The 19140-nt window shown below is 40.3% G+C and overlaps 1 long non-coding RNA gene across 1 annotated transcript in view; it reads right to left on the bottom strand.

Annotated features, from left to right (window-relative positions):
* LOC142042374 (uncharacterized) overlaps positions 1–19140 on the bottom strand; it is a 269885-nt gene that overhangs the window by 249159 nt on the left and 1586 nt on the right. Inside the window, exon 2 of the long non-coding RNA XR_012653734.1 lies at positions 17984–18289. This is a non-coding gene — a long non-coding RNA (uncharacterized LOC142042374). The remainder of the gene's footprint in view (positions 1–17983; positions 18290–19140) is intronic.

Raw genomic sequence — 19140 nt, forward strand, 5'->3', positions numbered from 1 at the left:
AAAAGTTTTACATCTTAAGAATCACAATTCAAATGCCTTTAATCAAAATCCTGCCTAGAACGGAAACAGTTAAATTGGTAATACAGGATAGGAGTACACTGTCTGGCTGTCCTCTGCGTAACTCTTTGAAGTAGCTCTAGTGATTGAATTCCACATTTAACCAAACCCGAGGTGCAATTTTTAGTTTTTCTTTTAAACAAAGTAGAACATACAACTTGATGAGGTTTGGGGGCATTTTTTTGTTTTTTAAATTTGGTCATGAATCATAGAAAACACTAGATATCACCTGGGTCTGTATGCAATTTGCAAATCATACACTGAAAGCTGACAATAAAAACACTTCCAATATCTGTACTACACAAGGGGATGTTCCCTGTTCTGAATGCTCTCAGCTGCTACAGCACAGTTCCCGTTAATCCCTGAACCCTTCCTTGTCTGTCGAGTCTGTATCCAGGCACGGTGACAGCAGCCTCCATCTTATGGTGCTGTACCTATATATCTTGCTCAGCTAACAGAGAAGAATAAGGTATTTTCATTGACTTTGGCACAGTTTTAGGACAGCACCGCTAGCTTTTTCCAAAATGCACTTGAAGCACCTAGTTGCTTGCTTTATTTCTCATCCTCAGGATATATAATCTATATGAAAGAATTAGGTTGATTGTATCATGAGAGTTATTTTGCCTTTTTTTTTTTTGTGAAACTATCAGGAGCCAAAAGTAAATCTACGGCTGACAGAGAAATAACTTAAAAAAAAAAAAAGTAACAGCAAACATGCAAAAAGCCACGTGCTAAGTTGCTGGTACAAATACTTGTCAAAATATTAACAACTCAATAATCAGAAGATTTACTTTAAGATCCTCTGTTCCGCCAATATCTCTTTGTAAGCAGTAAACAATACTCCTTTTTATTTAGTTCTACTAGATACAAAAATAAAAAGGAGTTTCTGTATTTTTAGCCTACAGCGAGGACAGACTATCCCTACTCTGCTGATTCTCGTACTTGCTCTCTGACTCCCAGAGGAACAAGCCCTTCTAGCTCTTCTTTGGCCTGCACCGTCAGCTGGGACATCTCTGGAAGGGTTACAGCTTCTCAGCGTTACTCTGATGAGTGTTTCTTTAACATCTGAAGAAAAAAAAGTTTTCAACATCTTCAGTGACTACAGCATTCAAGTTATACATGAAATTGAATAAAAACCAATAAAACATATGTGGAGTGGGAGGACGACAGGGAACACCTAGTATTTCCTTTACATAGACAGCCATGAGTCCTACCAGTAAGGAACAAAGTTTTGGGGCAACAATAGATTGCTTTAATAGATAGTGTAATTCTTTGTAGCAGTCCAAAAGGAAGGAAAAAAAGGAAACAGAAAGCTATCGATTATTATTATTATGGCATACATAAGGAAGAAAACAAAAAAAGCTGTATCACTACATAAACCTGGTTTCTTCTTTCAACAGGACACAATAGAACTAGAAAACACAGAACAAAGGATGAAATAATCAAAGGTAAGAGACAGCTCCTATGTGTGGCTCCTTTAGCCTTATAACCTCTTTAAAGAGGCCACGGAGGGAGACAATGCAGAGTTCTGCAAGATTCTAGCTGGCAGGGGAAGGCACGCAGGAAATAATTTCATCTTCTGTTACAACGGCAGAGGGGCATTGGAGGAACCCGGCTCGTAGCAGGTTCAAACCAAACGAAAGCAGATTTCTTCATGTGAAGTCCATTGTGGGATTCAGTGCCACTGGGTACGGTGAATACTACCAGTCCCCACTGGTTCAGGAAGTGATGGGAATAAAAATCCTCAGATGATCATTAACTACAAAGACACTTTCACTCAGACAAGTCCAAGGCTCACAAGCAATAAATCACTGGAAACCATGAAAGCATAAATACAAACTTGCCCCGTTCTCACGCTCTTCCTGAAGCACCCACAACAGCTCAGTGAGGATCTCGAGCATATCAGCCTTTAATCAAACCACTTATACCCCCTACAATAGAGCTCCTGAGCTACCAATTACATTGTCATTGTCTTTGTGCATACTCTTGCACTCGGATATGCCACTAAAAAAAAAAGTTCTAATGCATTTGTTATTCCTTTTTTCCCCCAAAAGACAAAACTTTGTTTGACCAAGTATCACCATTCCTGCCCCTGAGCTCTTCCCCCTCCTTACCAATGCTGTATATCCTTCCTTTTACAGGTAGGCAAAAATATCATTTTTATATTCACACCATCGGAGCAGTTGTAGGTACAAATAAACATGTAAAGGTTACTGTAGAGTAGACAATGCAATCCCCAGCCAATGCAGATGTTCACTGAGACTTCCTCTCCCAGAGGACAGGGAAAGGTAGGGAGAATTGATACCTCATTCCTCCCAAGCACTGACTTTGTGGATTTCATTCACAGCAAACCAGAGACCTTCAAGGATTCCGGTTCCAACAATGATATTACAAAACAGGAAAAACAAACAAACACACACACACACACACACAAACCCCCAACACATCAAAACCTAACAAACAAACAAACAAAACCCTAAACAACACACCACACACAACACTCAGAAATCCTGACCAAAGAGCACACAAGTTGAGATCTAGACCCTGCCAAAGTACCCAACCTGAAACTAAAACTCCTGGTATAATGATTAAACAGCTCCCACACAGAAATTATATACAAGAGAGGACTGTCTATAACCTCTTACAGAAAAATGATCAGAACTGAAGGAAGAAATCAAATTCCCACCACACAGATAGGAAAGAAAAACCTCAAAGAGGGATGTAACACTCTGCCCAAATACTCCACAGAGACAGAGCCCCAAATGACATTAACATTCCAATTCACACAACTGGTGTGGAGGGAGGGAGAGTCCTCCCTGCATTTCAGAAACATCTCTTAGCCCAGAGGAAAAAGGATCCAACTACAGAAGCAACACAGGAAAACCTAGGCAGTGCTGAAAGCAAAGCAAACGTTCTTACCACCCCCACAATGTGCTCAGGGAAAGGATGCCTATGTCCTACAGCCATGAAAAAAAAACCAGCTATGTGCACTATAACCTAGCCAGGGATAGGTGCCATCAGTTGAGCATGTTTCAAATAATTTGCAACTTTAATTATCACAAGGGTCACAGTCCCATGGACTGGTGTGTCCAGTTTAACTATTTCCTAACACGGTCTTCCTCTGCTGCAGTAATACTTCACTCCTCCAGCGTGCAGCCGAAGTCCCATGGCAGAGAGATTCCATGCCAAAGCTTTCCCCCCCGCTGCTCCCTTTTTAAGTTGAATAAGTTTGCACTCAAAATTATTAAAATATTTTGGGTTAGATTTATCACATGCAGGCCTGGACAAGGCAACCTCAAGCAACTAATCAAGTCACCTGCAGTATCACAGCACTCAGAAGTGGTATCGCCAGATGCTGAAAAGAGCTTATGATGGGGTTACCTGGGATTATCCCATCAGAGTCCTTAGGAAAATGAGATACACTGACCGTCTCTCAATTGGATTAAACTGCTGTGGAGGGGTCTGGTTTTCAAACTGCATTAAGAAAAATCATACTTCTCAACCAAGATCAGAGCAAGAATGCCTACTCGCCCTGCCCCTCTTCAACATAATCAGAGCCATGGGCTGAGAGATGTTAACAAATACTAAAATAGGTCCCACAGAAGAACTATGTTTTATGTGGATGATACCCTGATTCTAGTCTCCAGCCCTCAAAGGTCAATACCCAAATTGTAAGAATTCATTGAAAACCCTCGGCACTCGCCCAGATGTGTGAATGTACTGGAACAAGTCCCAGGCATTAGGATTAATTAAATGCACATAAATCAGGACCTGCTTATTCACTGCAGTTTCTAACGGCAGTCCCCGGTATTAAAACATCTAGGAATCCTAATCCCCAGAGATTACAGGCAAATAGTTAAACTTGGACCCAATCATCCACAAATCATTAATGACTCAGGAAGTGGAAAGTGCATAGACGCTCCCCAAACCTTTGGACAAAAACAAACCTGAGAAAAAGTGCACATACCACAGAAATAAATGCTTGTACTCCAGGGACTCCCAGGCCTAATATTCCAATATTATTTTCAGAATGTCAGGTATGGGGGTTTTCGTTTAGTTTTTAAATGAGAAACGGGCACACAATTACTTCAAGAGTCTTTGACAAGGTCAAGAATAGGAAAAGGGAGCGAGAAAGGCTTAGTAAAGCAGCAACACACTACTTTTATAGTAAGTTAAGCCACATAGCATAAGCTAATTGTGAGCAAAATCCAGTAAGCAAGGAAGGTATTTCCCCATCTTCTACATACAGTTCTCTGCACTGGATTCTTACCACCAAAAGAAACCAAATCCTACCTCATACACATAGAGAGTTAGATAAATGCCTAACTCTATGCTGAAACAATCCCCTATCTCACCTCAGAGGCCTCAGTATAGTAAAATCCAGTTGTAAATGAACAGAAACAGAGCCAGAGAGAATATGATAACACAGAAAACCAACTGGAGGGAAACACGCCTAAGACATCCAGTTAGGAAACCAAACCCACAGAACCATGTTTACTCCTCATATACAAAAGTAACTTATCTAACTACAATACTGACACTTCTCCAATACATTCGCTACACTTAACTTGCTATGAACCAAAAAACCACCATTTATCTCCTAAGCATCAAAACATCTCAAAAATCTAGAGAATACTACAATTTCCTGAGCTAAGTAGCTACTTCATAACGCAAACTTCTCATGACCCTTCAGATATGTGAAGCAAGTGTAATAAAGCAAGAATGCAACAGAGAACTGGCAAAATACCTAACAGCTAAAGCAAAAAGAACAATAATGAAAACTAAGAGAACACCACACCGTCTCCAGTTGCATTTCTACCAATAGAAGTTATCTTTAAGGTGCTCAGAGGTCCCAAAGACTTCTTGAGAACATGTAAGCGCTCCCCAATGACCAATGTTAGAGGCAAGAGAAAAGAAAACAAGAGTAGCGGCATTGTTACAGGCTTCTGGGATTATATGAACATCAAAGTTAATGAGAACCTTGTAACTTCAATTGTTCTTTAAGTAACCTACACTCTTGGATTGTATTTAGCAAACAGCCACTCTCATTATATTAAAAGGTTGTCTATCAGAAGAAGCTTTAGGACATGAAATTTTGCTACACTGGAAATTAAATTCTCATTCTTTTCCACCTACATCCTGCTCTCTTATCTTCACTCCCATCAAAAAAGCTAAAAAAGATGACAAAACTTTCTATAGTGCACTAGAAAAATCTATGTGCAAATGGAAGAAACCCAGACAATTGACAGAAAACCCCAGAAAGGTAAGTGCCACTGAAACAATTTCCCAAAGCTTACCAATTAAGGATGCCTGCAGGAAATGTGAATAAAAGGTGAAAGATAAACACACTGACTTCCTTTAAGTTCCTCCTTTCCGCAACACATGCATACGCATATAAATGCATACAGTTGCTCTCCTTTTTGCTTGGATTTCCACTTTATTTTGTATTTTGATATATGCCATAAAATCCATATGCTGAAAATAGTGCTAGTAATCTTAGTTTTGTCTAAAAATCCATCCTCTCTTAATTCCAATGCATAGCATTTTTGTATGTATTCTACATACTGGCACTAAGAATTTGAGATTTGAAGCATGTAATAAATGTAAAGAAAAAATACCTCCAATCTGCTTCAATGTATGACAGTCAAGCAAACCAAGACATATACCCTCAAACCTCACCAGGTAAGCAAACAAAAAGGCACTACAAAAAAAAAAAAAAAGCTTTTTTCTCTTATTTTACACACTTATATTTAATCACATGTTTGGTGTAATCTGTGATGTATTACATAATTTAAGAACTCAGAAACATAAGAATCAGAAGTGTTCCATTTTATTACAGGAGAACATCACTGATCCTCCCACTTCCAAGAAGATTCAAGTGTGACATTAAACTAGCCAACAAAAGTCACACTAAATTTCTTCAGAAACATAGCAAAGATTCACTTCAGCCCGATACATTTTGCTGATATGGACATGACAAACAGCAGTAGTTTAAAGAAGTGCAGCTGTTTATTTGCAGAATTGGGGTCTATTCTGTAGCCCTCAAAACACCTGGTGCTTCACATTATACCACAGAGATAATACTCCGACAGCAGGCTGGTGAATCTGATACACAGCATTACTCAAGGTGATCGTAATAACCTCCTCTAGTATAGTTTTTCCAACAACAGTTGTAAGTCAGAGACATACAGGATCACAGATTTCCACACAGGCACACTCAAGCCATCACCTGCATCCACATAAGTTGGCCAAACAAGTAAAGGGAAACATTAATTTTCCCCAGACCTGTTCCACTAATTAATATGTTAAAACAAGGAGTAAAAGAAGATATCAAGGTTACTGTATTCCTGCCCCAGTTCTAATGTACTTTACTATTTCAGGAGATGGACCCAATTAAAAAAAAAATAAAATAATCACACATTAAATACAATCCATATTCACAGGAATTTGCATACGGATTTCTAGTTAAAGTTGTTAATAATAAGTGCAGTAAGATTACCAGCAAGTGCATTACTACTCTGCATGCATCAAAGATGCATCTTTGTATGCCTTTTTCTTCTGCTTATCTACCCTGTTTGGAATGTTAAACTTCTGTGCTATGTAAATTAAAATATTTAATTATGCAAAGCAAAGGGGAAAGGTTTACATTACTATAATTGAGTTAAATTCTTTCTGCTTTAAGCTCAAATACTGAGAACATAGCTGAGCATCTGTTAAGAATTTCAAAGTCTTAAACTGCTGCTTTATAAATTTTAAGAGCTACACGTGAACAATTTGAAGCCTTTTGATGTTAATAAAATTACTGTAATATATTCAGCTTTCATGCTTAAAATTAAAGGAAGTCTGAAAGCTTAATGCAAATCCGAGGTGAGAAGCAAATTCAGAAAGAAGTCACTCATTTGCTACAATTTTTCAACTCTTGTGGTAACCAGAATTTATAATTGCAAATGAATGAGCAAATGGCTAAGGGAGCTAAAAGTAAAACCATCTCAGGAGAATGGCACCTTAAGAGCACCCTGTTCATAGAAAGAGGTCTCCTTCAGTTAAAGGAAAACCTAATGTTCATAGTTACCCACTATTGTGTTTGTATCTCATTATCAGGTCAGTGTGACACATGGAAGATTGTAACCACTTCAAAGGGAGAGTTGTCTTATATCACACCTAACTACACCGAGACACTCAAAAAATACACCAGCGCTATGAGCAGTAAGGCAGGATGTCCAAGAAAGGTACATTTTTATGAACAAAACTTCACTGAATCGTCATACCACAACAAATAATCACCAGCTCCGCTTTTTACTGGGAGACAGAAGTAAAAATAGTCCAAAGGAGCTTAAATGCTCCCACAATTGGAAAGGAAGCAGAAGAACTCTCCTGTTCTTCTGCCAGCTCCACCTGCTGCAAAGCAGCCATTTCTCTGATCCGAAACACTGAATTTAGCAGGATACTTACAAAGATTAGAGAGGTAACCTACTTTCTTCCAACGTTCAGACTGTGAGATGATAGAACACGTTGGCTGCTTGCTTGCATTTTATTACAACGTGGTAACCCTTCTTTTTCCAGATCAACCTCATCACATTTACCTGGCCACAAAGCTATGGTTTTCTGCTTCCCAGGGAAACAAACACACACTTTGCAAGCAAATACATCTGTTTGGTTAGTTTATGATGTCTGAGATGCACTAGTAGGTGCCCTCCAGAGGTTCAGACATTCTCTGCCACATACTGGAGGGACTGCCTTGCTCCTGTGCCATGGAAGTGCTTACGGCCTTTAGCAACAGAGGAGGTTTAAACATTTTCAAATTAACATTTCTGATGCAAAGTCCTTGTCTCTTGACCATGCCTGCTGTGCTGTTCAAGTGAAACTCCACTGACTCAAGACCTTCCACTCACTCGGGCTTCCTCAGGCAGAGAAAGCAGCAGCACTCTCAAACACCAATTTAATCGCTTGTTACCATTCAGATGTTGATGGTTTAAATAAATAAATAAATGTGGGCAGCATCTTTTGGTTAAAGGTTTGATCAGACTAACTTGCCTTGCCAGTCCCATACCCTGGAATTCCCGTAACAGCAGAACAGGACGCCAGGAATCAGCACAGGCTCACAGCTGTTTTGGCAGCACCTCACCATCACCTCCTCTGGGAGGCTGGGGGATTATTTTGGGGGAAAAAAAAAAAAAAAAAAAAAAGGATTAAGGAGTCACACTAACCACTCCACAGTTATGACTGAAATTTGCCTTCCAGTACAGGCCCAGTTCTAATGCTTCTCTCAGGGCAGAGATGGACAAAACTACTAAGCTAATTAGAAGCACGCATATTTGTAAATGTTTAGCTGTAGTGTTAATAACAAATTACTTGGGTTCTGAATCTAAGCAGATTTGAACTTTTTTTACTACTGCTTATGTATGCTTTCTTTAGGTAAACCAACACCAGACAGATATCTATCTATATTTTTTTTTTTAAGGTTAAATCAGTGTTACAGTACCCAGCCCTAACCTCCTCCTGAGCCAGCATTTCTACCAGGTTTCTCCCTTGGCACGGGTTACACTATCTACTGCACTGCATAATCTGAAAGCTCTGCCTCACTTGCTTATCCCCCACACAGCCCCCCAAGAAAAAACCTCACACCACTGAAGGCATTAAAATGCATTAAGCTGGATGACTGCAAAATGTCATGAGTCCTTACTGACTCCCACGGTTTAAGTGTGGATTTTAATAGAGGTAATATTTCTTCATTGCTAGCCAGCGCAAGATTTGTTACCTACACAATGACTCAACTATGACATTTTTTAGGAGTGATATGTTAAACTAATTAACATTAACCTAGCAGAAGAATCAAGCATAAATTAGAGACCATTTCAGTTAAAGATACAGAGAGCTTCTATACTGATAATTCTCCTCAGACAAAAGACTCTGACCCTTGAAGTATGAGATTTCATTTTAAAATTAATATTAACCTATTCAGAATTCTTATGCTGAACTTTTTCAAATACAATTTCTACTTATTACAATTTCAGCATAATTAATAAGCTATGTGCAGCTAGCATAGCAACTCTAAATCCAAGAATTAGAGAATCAAGACAGGACAAGAACCATACAAAAATTGTAAGAAAAATTAAATATTCTATTAGGCTTAATGAATTGTTTGTTCCCCTTCCCACTTGGAAAAACAAAAATAAGACAGCCAGTAATGCCCATAGATTTTGCCAGCTCTGTTATACAGCAGGTATTGCCCTACACCCAAATGCAGGCATCAACTGTTCATGGCAATCTTCCTCAGACTCTGCGTTTCTCATCTTTGAACACCAAGACAAGAGGTAGATTAAGTCAAAATTCATTAAGAATACATACAACAACATTTGTTGTCCAACAGATAACACCAATATTCTTCCAATGAGGGCACCCTGGTTCTCTTTATAGAGACAGGCTAAGCGGCTGCATCTCCCTCAAAAGCTAACTACTACCACATATCTTTCTAGCAAGTGGTTATTATACCACATTCAACCCCTGCCTCTCCAGAGAGATTCTCTTTTTGTTTTTTTGTAGATGAAACTGATCTTACCTAAGCAGAACTAGAGATACCCTCTTTCACTTACAGTGGTTTGTGGTGATGGCAGTATACGATCCATAACAAGTTTTTGCCAAGAAGTTAATCCAGGCACTGGCCTGAAAGAACAACTACTTCATAGCTCTCTTCAGCCTAGAAGCATTCGAAATAAAAAAAAAATAAGAATAAAGACACTCTACTCCTCTTACACAAATACGTGGCCATAAACCACTGCCTACGGTAGAAAACAAGGGAAAATGTTTCATGCAAAATGGCTCCTGGCAATTCCTGGGGTGTTTGCACAGCACTAGTCACACTAAGCAATGAAAAGCCTAGAATACACACTGCTTTAATTTAGCAACAATCACTCGGATACACCATTTCTGATCTAGCAGAGCAACAAACCAGAGAGCTCCCCTGCCCTTCATGTTCAGAAACTATCTACCAGACTATAGTGTGTCTGCAAATGCTTATTTTTAATAATGCTGTAGACATTTTTCAATGTCTAGAATATGCTCTCCTACACAGATATTGGACAGCCCAACTATGCGTCACAGGACTGCACCGAGACTTTAAGAAAAGGCTCAAGATACGTAACCCTGGGTGACAAATCTCAAACACACAAGAATTCTTATTCTGCCTCTTTTCTGTCCTACTCTTGCTCTGATCCATCATATCTTAACTTACTGCCTTTTGCAACAGCGTTCAGGGCAAAAACTATTTCAACTGCAACACACAACCCAAGGTCAAAGCAGTTGATTGATTTCTTTGCATTTGCAAATGCAAAGAAATCAATCTGGAAATGGTTCTGGTCTTCCTTTGCAAACATCCTTTCACTTGTCTCAAAAGAGAGCCATTAATACATCTACCCTGCATGAAGTCCACAACAAGTAACATTCCACACATAGTTTTAGTGGTACTCACAACAATTCTTACTGATGATGTTAAAACCAGATATAAAAAAAAAAGTATTACAACTATTACACTGTGCATAAATTAAAGCAATGAATTCCATCAAACCAACAAACATGGGTGTGTACATACATATATACAATATACACACACACATTAAAAAGGTAAGCCAGGTCGATTACCAGTTGAAAAAAATCATATTTTTTTTAGCGCTTGTCGTAGCTCCACTTCAGATATGCCCTGCTGCTTTTCAGTGGTGTCTTTTTGGGGGGAAGAGGAGTGAGCAGTATGCCCGAGATTGAGGTAAAGTGTTTTACAACCGATTACAGTGAATTCTTTCAGTATATGCCTGGTCACTACTAATTCAATAGACACTTTTCAATTATACATTTTTTGACCGATCACAATTTACATGCAGGATGTATTTTAAGAAACAAACTGGTAAATTGGAACAGGGAGTGTCTTTCATTTTGAGTAGCTAAAAAACAAAACAAAAAGGGAACACAGCATAGAAGACCACCGACATAAGGCAAGAGAAGCAAGGTTTGGGAATGCACTAGACACTGTTTCAAACGAGAAAAACCACTTGTCCCCTTCATGAAGCTGCCTCAGGTACCACACCTTTGGTTTTGGACTGTATCGTGTGCATGTGTACATGTCTGTATGTATATATTTGTGTCTAAAACATAAGCATGTAATGTACCTGTATACACACACACACACAGAGGCTCTGGTGTCTGACTCGCTTTCCCAAAAAACCCAGTGGTCCATATCATGACTGAAGTCAATAGCAACTATTATTTCACTCTGCTGAAAATTGACCTGGATGACTGGATTTAGACACAGCAGCTCAAATGTTGGTGGCTAAACAGGAAAAAAGTGCACTGGGTGACTCAAATTGGCTGATGAAAACATTTCAGGTATTAGTTTTAAGCTACTATGCACTAAAATGCATACAAGGAAGGTATGAGTTTAAAGAAAAGATTTAAAATAAACTAGCACCTAATTAATCTCACATCTAGAGGCATCCTATGGTCCAAAACCAATCTCAACAGACATTAAGCAAATTGTTCATTTCTTTGGGGAGAGGGAGCAACTTTGTCTTATTGTGCCTTTAAAACTTCCTTTTCAGTCCTATTACTAGATGAACTGCTGTCATGAACATATACCAGGTTAATAGCCCCCTTCCTCCACTGCCCAAGTGCTGGAATTCCCACAGGAGATATACATCAAACCCTCTCTAGCTAACTCCCATAGCTGATGTATGGAGAGTAACTAAGTTGACAATATAGATTTTTTACAGGGACGGCTAATTTGTTTTTGCAAGCTGTGCTCCCATTTATGCTCTAAAAGCAATAATCGCTCAACTTTTCTCTCAATTTAAACAAAGTTTTTCACAACGCATTGAAATAGTCAACTAAATTAGGCTAGAAATGCTCATACATCAAAGTCTCCTGAAGATGGGTGATGAATATGCAAGTACCAGGTGTTGATACCATGGGAAAAGAAGCTATTTGAAAGGAAGAAATCGCAGTTAATCCAAATCTGATAAACCAAGCCATGATCTAGGACACAGATTTTAACCATACACAGAAGGAAAGCTTTAAACAGATAAAGCTACATAGTGCATAGATTTAAGACTATAAAAAATACTGTATACAAATCCTGAAGCTGAAGGATACCTACATGATGAAGAACAAGCTCCTGGGTTTAGAATTATGTTTCTTTCATTCATTCTTTTGCAAGTGCAATGAATTTCAATAAGCAAAAAAAGCAAGGCACCAAAAACATGAAGTTGTGAACCAAAACCATGTCTGTTTTCCAGCAGGGACCCATGCCTAAACATGCTCCACAGGTCCAGTCCAGGAGCTCAAATGAATACAGCTACAGCCTATATTGCATCATAAAACTCTGAATATGGCAAACTTAAGCCCCAGAGATAGCACACCTTTCATCATCCACCTTATCTTCTGGTTTTTACCAAGGCTACGCACCTTCTGTAAGGGGAAGAGCGTCTCTTCCAACACCCTCACAATTTCCAACACTTGAATCCTAAAGCCTTTAAAAACAGCCTCTCTACGAAGCACAACTGAGCCCCACCAGCCCAGGCGAGCTCCAGCACCAGCAGAGCTGAAGCCACATCGTACGCAAGCTCAGCAGCAACAATTAACAGATCAAGTCCAGTAGCACCATTACACAGTTAAAGTAGCTTACAGGTCTAAATTAACGCCCTGTGTGGCACTACACCAACGTGCACAAAAGCAGCGAGTTGCTTAGATACACCTCAGTGTTTGCTACGTAATCTAGGGTACCTTCTTAGGTATTCTGGAGCCATCACAACCTTTATTATTTTCAGAACATATGCACAGAGCAACATTGATACCAACCAAAAACCCCATTTGCAAATTCTGAAAGATAACTTAAACAAGCAGCCACACAAAGTCTCACCTCCGAGATAATCTCAAAACAACATATGCAATTCCTGAACCACTTACCTAAATGAATTTTTGCCTTGCAGTACTGCAAAGCCAAACAGAAGCAGCTAACTTGTATCCTCCACTGAAGGCTGCAGTTATGTTGGCAGCAAGTTTAATTCAAAACATGCAAAGCTAAAGTTAACTGTTTCCTTGTACAGCATTAAACAGAAACAATATTGTCATATACCAAAGAGAAGCCAATACTGCCGATCCCCGAGATATTTATAACCTACGCTAGGGCCATTTAAAGATTTCACTGCATTTTCCCATTAGAAATGCTCTGATGGCACAGGCCTCCAGACACATAAATTATGACAAACAGCTGCTCATCCGTTCCCACAAAATCCACCTCTCCTTTCCCTATCGCATCAATCACTAGCAACTAGCCCTCATTTTCAAGACAGCTCACCACTTCCTTTCCTCACCCATCATCACAGCTCACAATCACGCCAGACTCCATCCTTATCAGCCCAGAATACCCGCTCCCGTTGCCCACTTACTAGGCTTTACGACAACCCCATGCCTTCCCCCTGCACGCCCACCCTGCCTGCGAGGAATCCCATGCAAACATTCGTGGTTCTAATTCACTGCTCTCTTATCTCCGAAGAAGTAATGCCGACATCCAGAGCAACACCACACTCATCTCCCCGTGCAGGACTTAAGGCAACTCATTTCATGTACAAAATGCTTTAGCAGGAGCATGCCCATTCCGATTAGGTACCAGCATTTTTCTCTTTTTTTCTTCTTTGTACAGAACTAAAAGCACTATGTTCTTACTAATCTACAATATTCATAGATACAAATACAGAATCCACACTTGCAGCAGTCTAATAACCTTTCAGGGGAAGTACTGCCCCTGTCCTCACACAAAGAACACAATTAATTTTGTGTTAAAATATTCCTAATCCCCCCAACTTATCCATTTCCCCCTACCAAACCCAAATACGTCTATGCATTTTAATCAAGGAAAGGTCAAGGTATTGAGCACAATAGCATCCTACGTCAGGCTTCACAAATAGTTTGTGATAAAATTCATGTTATGACAATGCAAGTAAGAAAAATAAAATTCAAAATTGAATTCATTAGTGAGCTGGAAAGCTTCTTGCTACATAAAATAAATCCAATCAAGAGAAAGAACACTGTTCCAGACACCATATGCCTCTGTCCTGACATAACTGATAGCATTCTACAGAAAGCAGCTCACATGTTGGAAGCTTCCTTTTCATTATAAGTTTTCATGCAAGTATTTCTCAATCATAACTGTAATAGAATGGGGAGGGTGTAAGCCCCACCACCACCACTCCCAGATTTCAAGCGGCAGCTCCTTTCCTTCCAGCCTTGGTCAACTTGCTTTTACCTCTCTCACAAAATTTGCTCACACAAGCCAAAAAGAAACAAACCACACTCCAATGCTTATACTGATTCTGTGAGAGTATTGTACCTCAAGTTACCTGATAAGGTGACAAATAAGTGAAAGCAGAGAAATAAAAAAAAAAAGACAATGTCTTATTTGCTATTATGATTTCTACTATATGAAGCTATATGATTAAGCACATGAGATTCAACCAGCATTGAGCAAAATAAAGTGGAAAAAAAACCAAAACAAACAAAAAAAACCCCCCACAGACATGTATCAATACCATTTTCTATGGAACCAAAGCTACAAAGCCAGCTCCATTCTGGAAATATGCCCTGTCCTACAGCTTCTACCTCACCTTCCCAGCGAGGAGCGCAAAGTCACTACTTTCCACGCCAAACTCCTCATAATTGCACAATACTCTTTGGACTGTTTGGGAGCCCTTTCAGGGATTAACAATCGTATTTCCAAAAGCTTTCTCCCAAAATTCTACTCAAGAGCCAAACTGTATTTCTGCATCCCAAAGGAGGATGCTCTGGTAAAGCCTCGGAAGAGAGCTCCTTTGTCCTGCACGGCCAGGAGCGGGGCGTCCCACCGGAGGGGTGAACGGCAGCAGACCCTCAGGAGAGCACCACGGCTCCACTTGGTATCAGGAACCGGCGGGGCACACGCAGGTCTACAGAAATATCTACCTCACTTGGGAATTCTGGAATTCATGCCTCCCCCAAAAAAAACACTTTGACTAAAGGGAAGGAACAACAAAAGAAATAAAGTCCTTATGGCATTTTCCTTTCTGGCTTCCTAGAAGTTTGTTGATAGGAAGTTACTCCATATACCACTCCTTCCCTCTGCTACCTCAAAATCCACAAGTTGCCAAACCTGCCCTTTTCTCCTCTGCCCGTTCCTCACAACGTACCGCTCCAACACCACAATTCACTTACCCCCAACTTGCTGTAAAAGCACTTCTTGCAGCCTGTTAAATCCCTTCTGCACTTGTGCTCCGTTGCCCTGAGACGTGCCCAGCCCAGGGTTACTCTCACCTCAGTTACGCGGAGCAAGACGCTTTCTCATGCGACAAAATACGCTGGCTAGAAGACCTTCTTCACCGCGAGCACAGTTCAAAGGAGGAACCGCTGCTCAGACTGCCTGGATTTGGTTTAGGCGTAAGTTCTGCCAGCTGAACAACCCCACACCCCAGGGTAGGCTTGCGAGGGGGGGCTCAGAGCTCACCCCCAAGCCCGTACTGCCCAGGACACCCACGAGGACTTCTACCACCTTCCAGGACAGTCACAAGCAAAGCAAGCCATAGCCCCAACCGTAACCAGAGCCAAACCACAGGAACAACCATTTTCGCACGCTTTAGAGCCACAGCGTCAGGGCTCACGTACCTGAAACCTCCCTCTCGAGCAGCAGCTCCCAAATTCCTCCCAGCCAGCCCCCACGGAAAGCACCAGGGCTGCTTCCAGCCCCAGTTAAGGCAGGTGTTCCCCATCACCCCTCCCAGTGCCCAAGTGCTGCTCCTTCCCCACAACCTCCCTCCGTCCCCTGCTGTTCCTGCCCCTTTTTGCTGGGATTGCTGGCAGGAGAAAGGTACGGGGACATCCCAGCCAGGGCCCGAAAAAAAGCGTTTTGCCCGTCTCCGTGCGAACCCCGCGAGGGTCTCGCCTCCGACGGCGCAGCACGCCCACCAGCTGGGAACTGCTGCGCTAAACTTTTCCTAGCTGGCCCGACTTCTCCTCTCGCTGCAGATCTGATCTCCAAACATGAGAATGCTTTTTTGCATTTTATTGGAAATAGTCCAAATAAATTGGAAGACAGATGAATCGCGTTCCCCCCTCTTTAAAGCTTAACGGTTTTGTCACCAAGTTAGTAAGGGTTGAAATGTTCCAGGTATAAACAGACACAAATATATATCTATAATTTACGTAATATATCCTGACTCCTACGGCAATGATGACACAAACTCTCAGATTAAGACAAGATAAGGAGTTGCTTCTATTTACATTAAGTAAAAATTCACTTCAGTTTTCAGTGTTGATGAAAATGAATGGCTTTCAGGCAAATAAATGAAGTGTGACTTTTCTGCCCAGTTTAGTTTTCCTAAAGAGTGGCAAGTGCCTGAGAAGAAACCGAACAAGAAGAAAATCTGCACAGAAAGGAAAAAGGATTGCAGTTTTGGTTTCCTTTAAACGCAGAAACGTAATGACTGGGCTTCTTTTCCAAGATGACACTAGATAGCAGCTCTAAATATTTTTATCCAGCACAATCCATTTATTATTCTTTTTTTCCTCTTTCCACAAACAGCCTAAGACTTTCCTTTTCTGAGACTTCAAAATAAAGACTTTCATATAGCTAACTTAAGTCATGCAAAGTTCAAAAAAGTATAAGTGCAGAACAATACTAACAATGGAAATTAAACGTACATTAATTGCGTTCAGTACGTAACAAAAAGCTTATCCTCAATAATCAAGAAAACTAAGAGTAGTTCTTTATTAAAAAAAGAGTAAGAGCCAGGAAATTAGGACCGTATTGCTTCTTGTATCTCTGTTTACAACTGGAAAGGATAACAAGCGATTATTCTTTCAGATTTCTACTTTGCTCTAAAGTAGGGCAGCCAGCTCAGCACTTTTCTTAAGATTATGAATACTTGCCTGCCCTACATATGGTATAGGCTGGAACCAATCAGATGAGCTGAAATATGCAGCAAAACCAACTATTTTCATGTCATTCATTTTCAGCTACAAATAAGAAGTGCACAAAACAGTTATAAAAGGATCAGATTTTAAATAGTTGTAAAATGTGCTTTGCAATTTTCATAGTTCACTAAGGAGCTCAATGATTTCCCCACCATTGGATTAACACTTAATCTCGATTCAAGAATAATTTGTTATTCATTAATAACTCTTGAACAGCTTGTTCTCTCCACTAGTTCTCATTTCATTTTTGTACATCGGTTATCTCACACAGTAACAAGAAAACTGAACATCATCTGCATTCAATAGACTTTCACAGTACTTTGACATTCAGGATGCAAACACGCTCCACAAGAAGCCTTAAATCAAAACTTTAAAAACATGTGAAACAAAAGAATCCCTTGAATTTTTAAGTGAAATACTTCTATTTGCTCTCTCCCTGATACAAGCCATCCATAAGATCTTTGTTGCTATGTGGAAGAAGAGAGGTTAAAAAATAGAGGGTTGTTTTCTTGAGCTCAACTCAAAATAGTAACACGTCTTTAAACAAAGTTGGCTATTTGGAAGATCGTAATTGTGGAAAATGCTTTCTTTAAATTGTTTTTAACTTATTTTTTGTAAAGTTAACTAGTCTGATTTTCTAGAGCTGGTAAGCACTCCTAGACCCAATGAAGTCATTACCTTGAAAATATCAGTTAACTCTGAAAAGAAAAATATTTTCAAGTTCAGTTTTTCCTTCTACATTTAAGATATAAACATTGCCAAACCATTAGTAAGGCATTTCTGTCAGATTACACCATTCAAAACTATTGGTAGGCGTCAGCAGCAAGGCAAAGACAAAAACAATAAAAGGTTACAAAGCAAGTTTGTTTAAAACAAAGACGATGTGCTTAGTATTTTGATGTATGAGACACCGTATTTTTGCAACGGGGGAGAAGCATACCTTTCACCAGCTGCAGGACCTTGATGTCAGATGCTGACATAATCCAAACGGGTCTCAGCAGCATCTTCCACAATATCCTCAAGTTTCGTCAAGAGGCTCTTCCACTTCTTCCAGGAGGCCATTAAGTTATATATGAATCCAAACGGTTAAGACCTTCAGCAGCTGTACGGTACAGTTTGTACCACATTAACCACCCTTGAAGAATCCCAAGCTGTATTCCACCACTCAAAGAATAATGCAATATGGCACCCATCACAGACCGGCATTTTGGCAACCATCCCATCTTCCCGACGAGCACGTTTTGACCTGTTCAAATAAGAGGAAGAAGTGTTAGTTCAGCACAGTGACACTGCCGCACCACTCAGGGACTAACATATAAATATAAACTTACATTCTTCTCAATAATTTCAAACCCATATTTCTTCACAGTTTTAGACACATCCTAAACCCAAAGCCTGGTGACGGCATTTCACTTTAAAAACATCACCAGGCTGGAGTGTAACAGCAGGATGCTGTCACCCTTGTACTTTCAATGCGTTACGAAAAAGGCTTTCATATTTCTCTACATGTTGTACAGTCTTACATTACAGAAAGCACCAAAGTGACAGGAAAAGAAGGTAATATGAAGGCTCTTCAACTGCCCCGGCAGGTATTTCAAAACTCATGAAAAGAGTACGTCAATAAAAAAGCCCCAAGTAGCAAAAATAAAACTCATCAACCCTTTTGAAGGAAACACAGCAGGATGGCAGAGGAGAGCACTTAATGGTGATGTTTTCTCCCACCTTAGCCACAGCTCAGTGTCCCCCCACGGCACCTCCACCAGCAGATGTGCTACTGCAGCCGGGGCTTGGCCAACGAGCACCAGCGTTGACTCTTGGGCCAGCAAGGAGCAAGCCAAAGCAGCCAAACCCGTGCCTGTCTACACCGGGAGTCCTGCTGTGCCATTCCTTCAGAAGTACCAACAGCAAATTTTTGCTTAGTTTGGGAAGGGGAATATGAGGAATGGAGAGAAAAGTTTGAGTACTCTGCACAGGAGGGAATAATGACGTGAAGAACAGCGTCGGGTCTGCCAAGCTGGAGTGGGGGAAAGGGGAAAGAACGAACTTCCACACCAAGGACAAGGGAGAGGAACTAGGAGCAGCTTTTAGAGGCTGGAA

This window comes from Buteo buteo, chromosome 20, assembly GCF_964188355.1.
Source record: "Buteo buteo chromosome 20, bButBut1.hap1.1, whole genome shotgun sequence".
In the NCBI taxonomy this organism is placed as follows: Eukaryota; Metazoa; Chordata; class Aves; order Accipitriformes; family Accipitridae; genus Buteo; species Buteo buteo.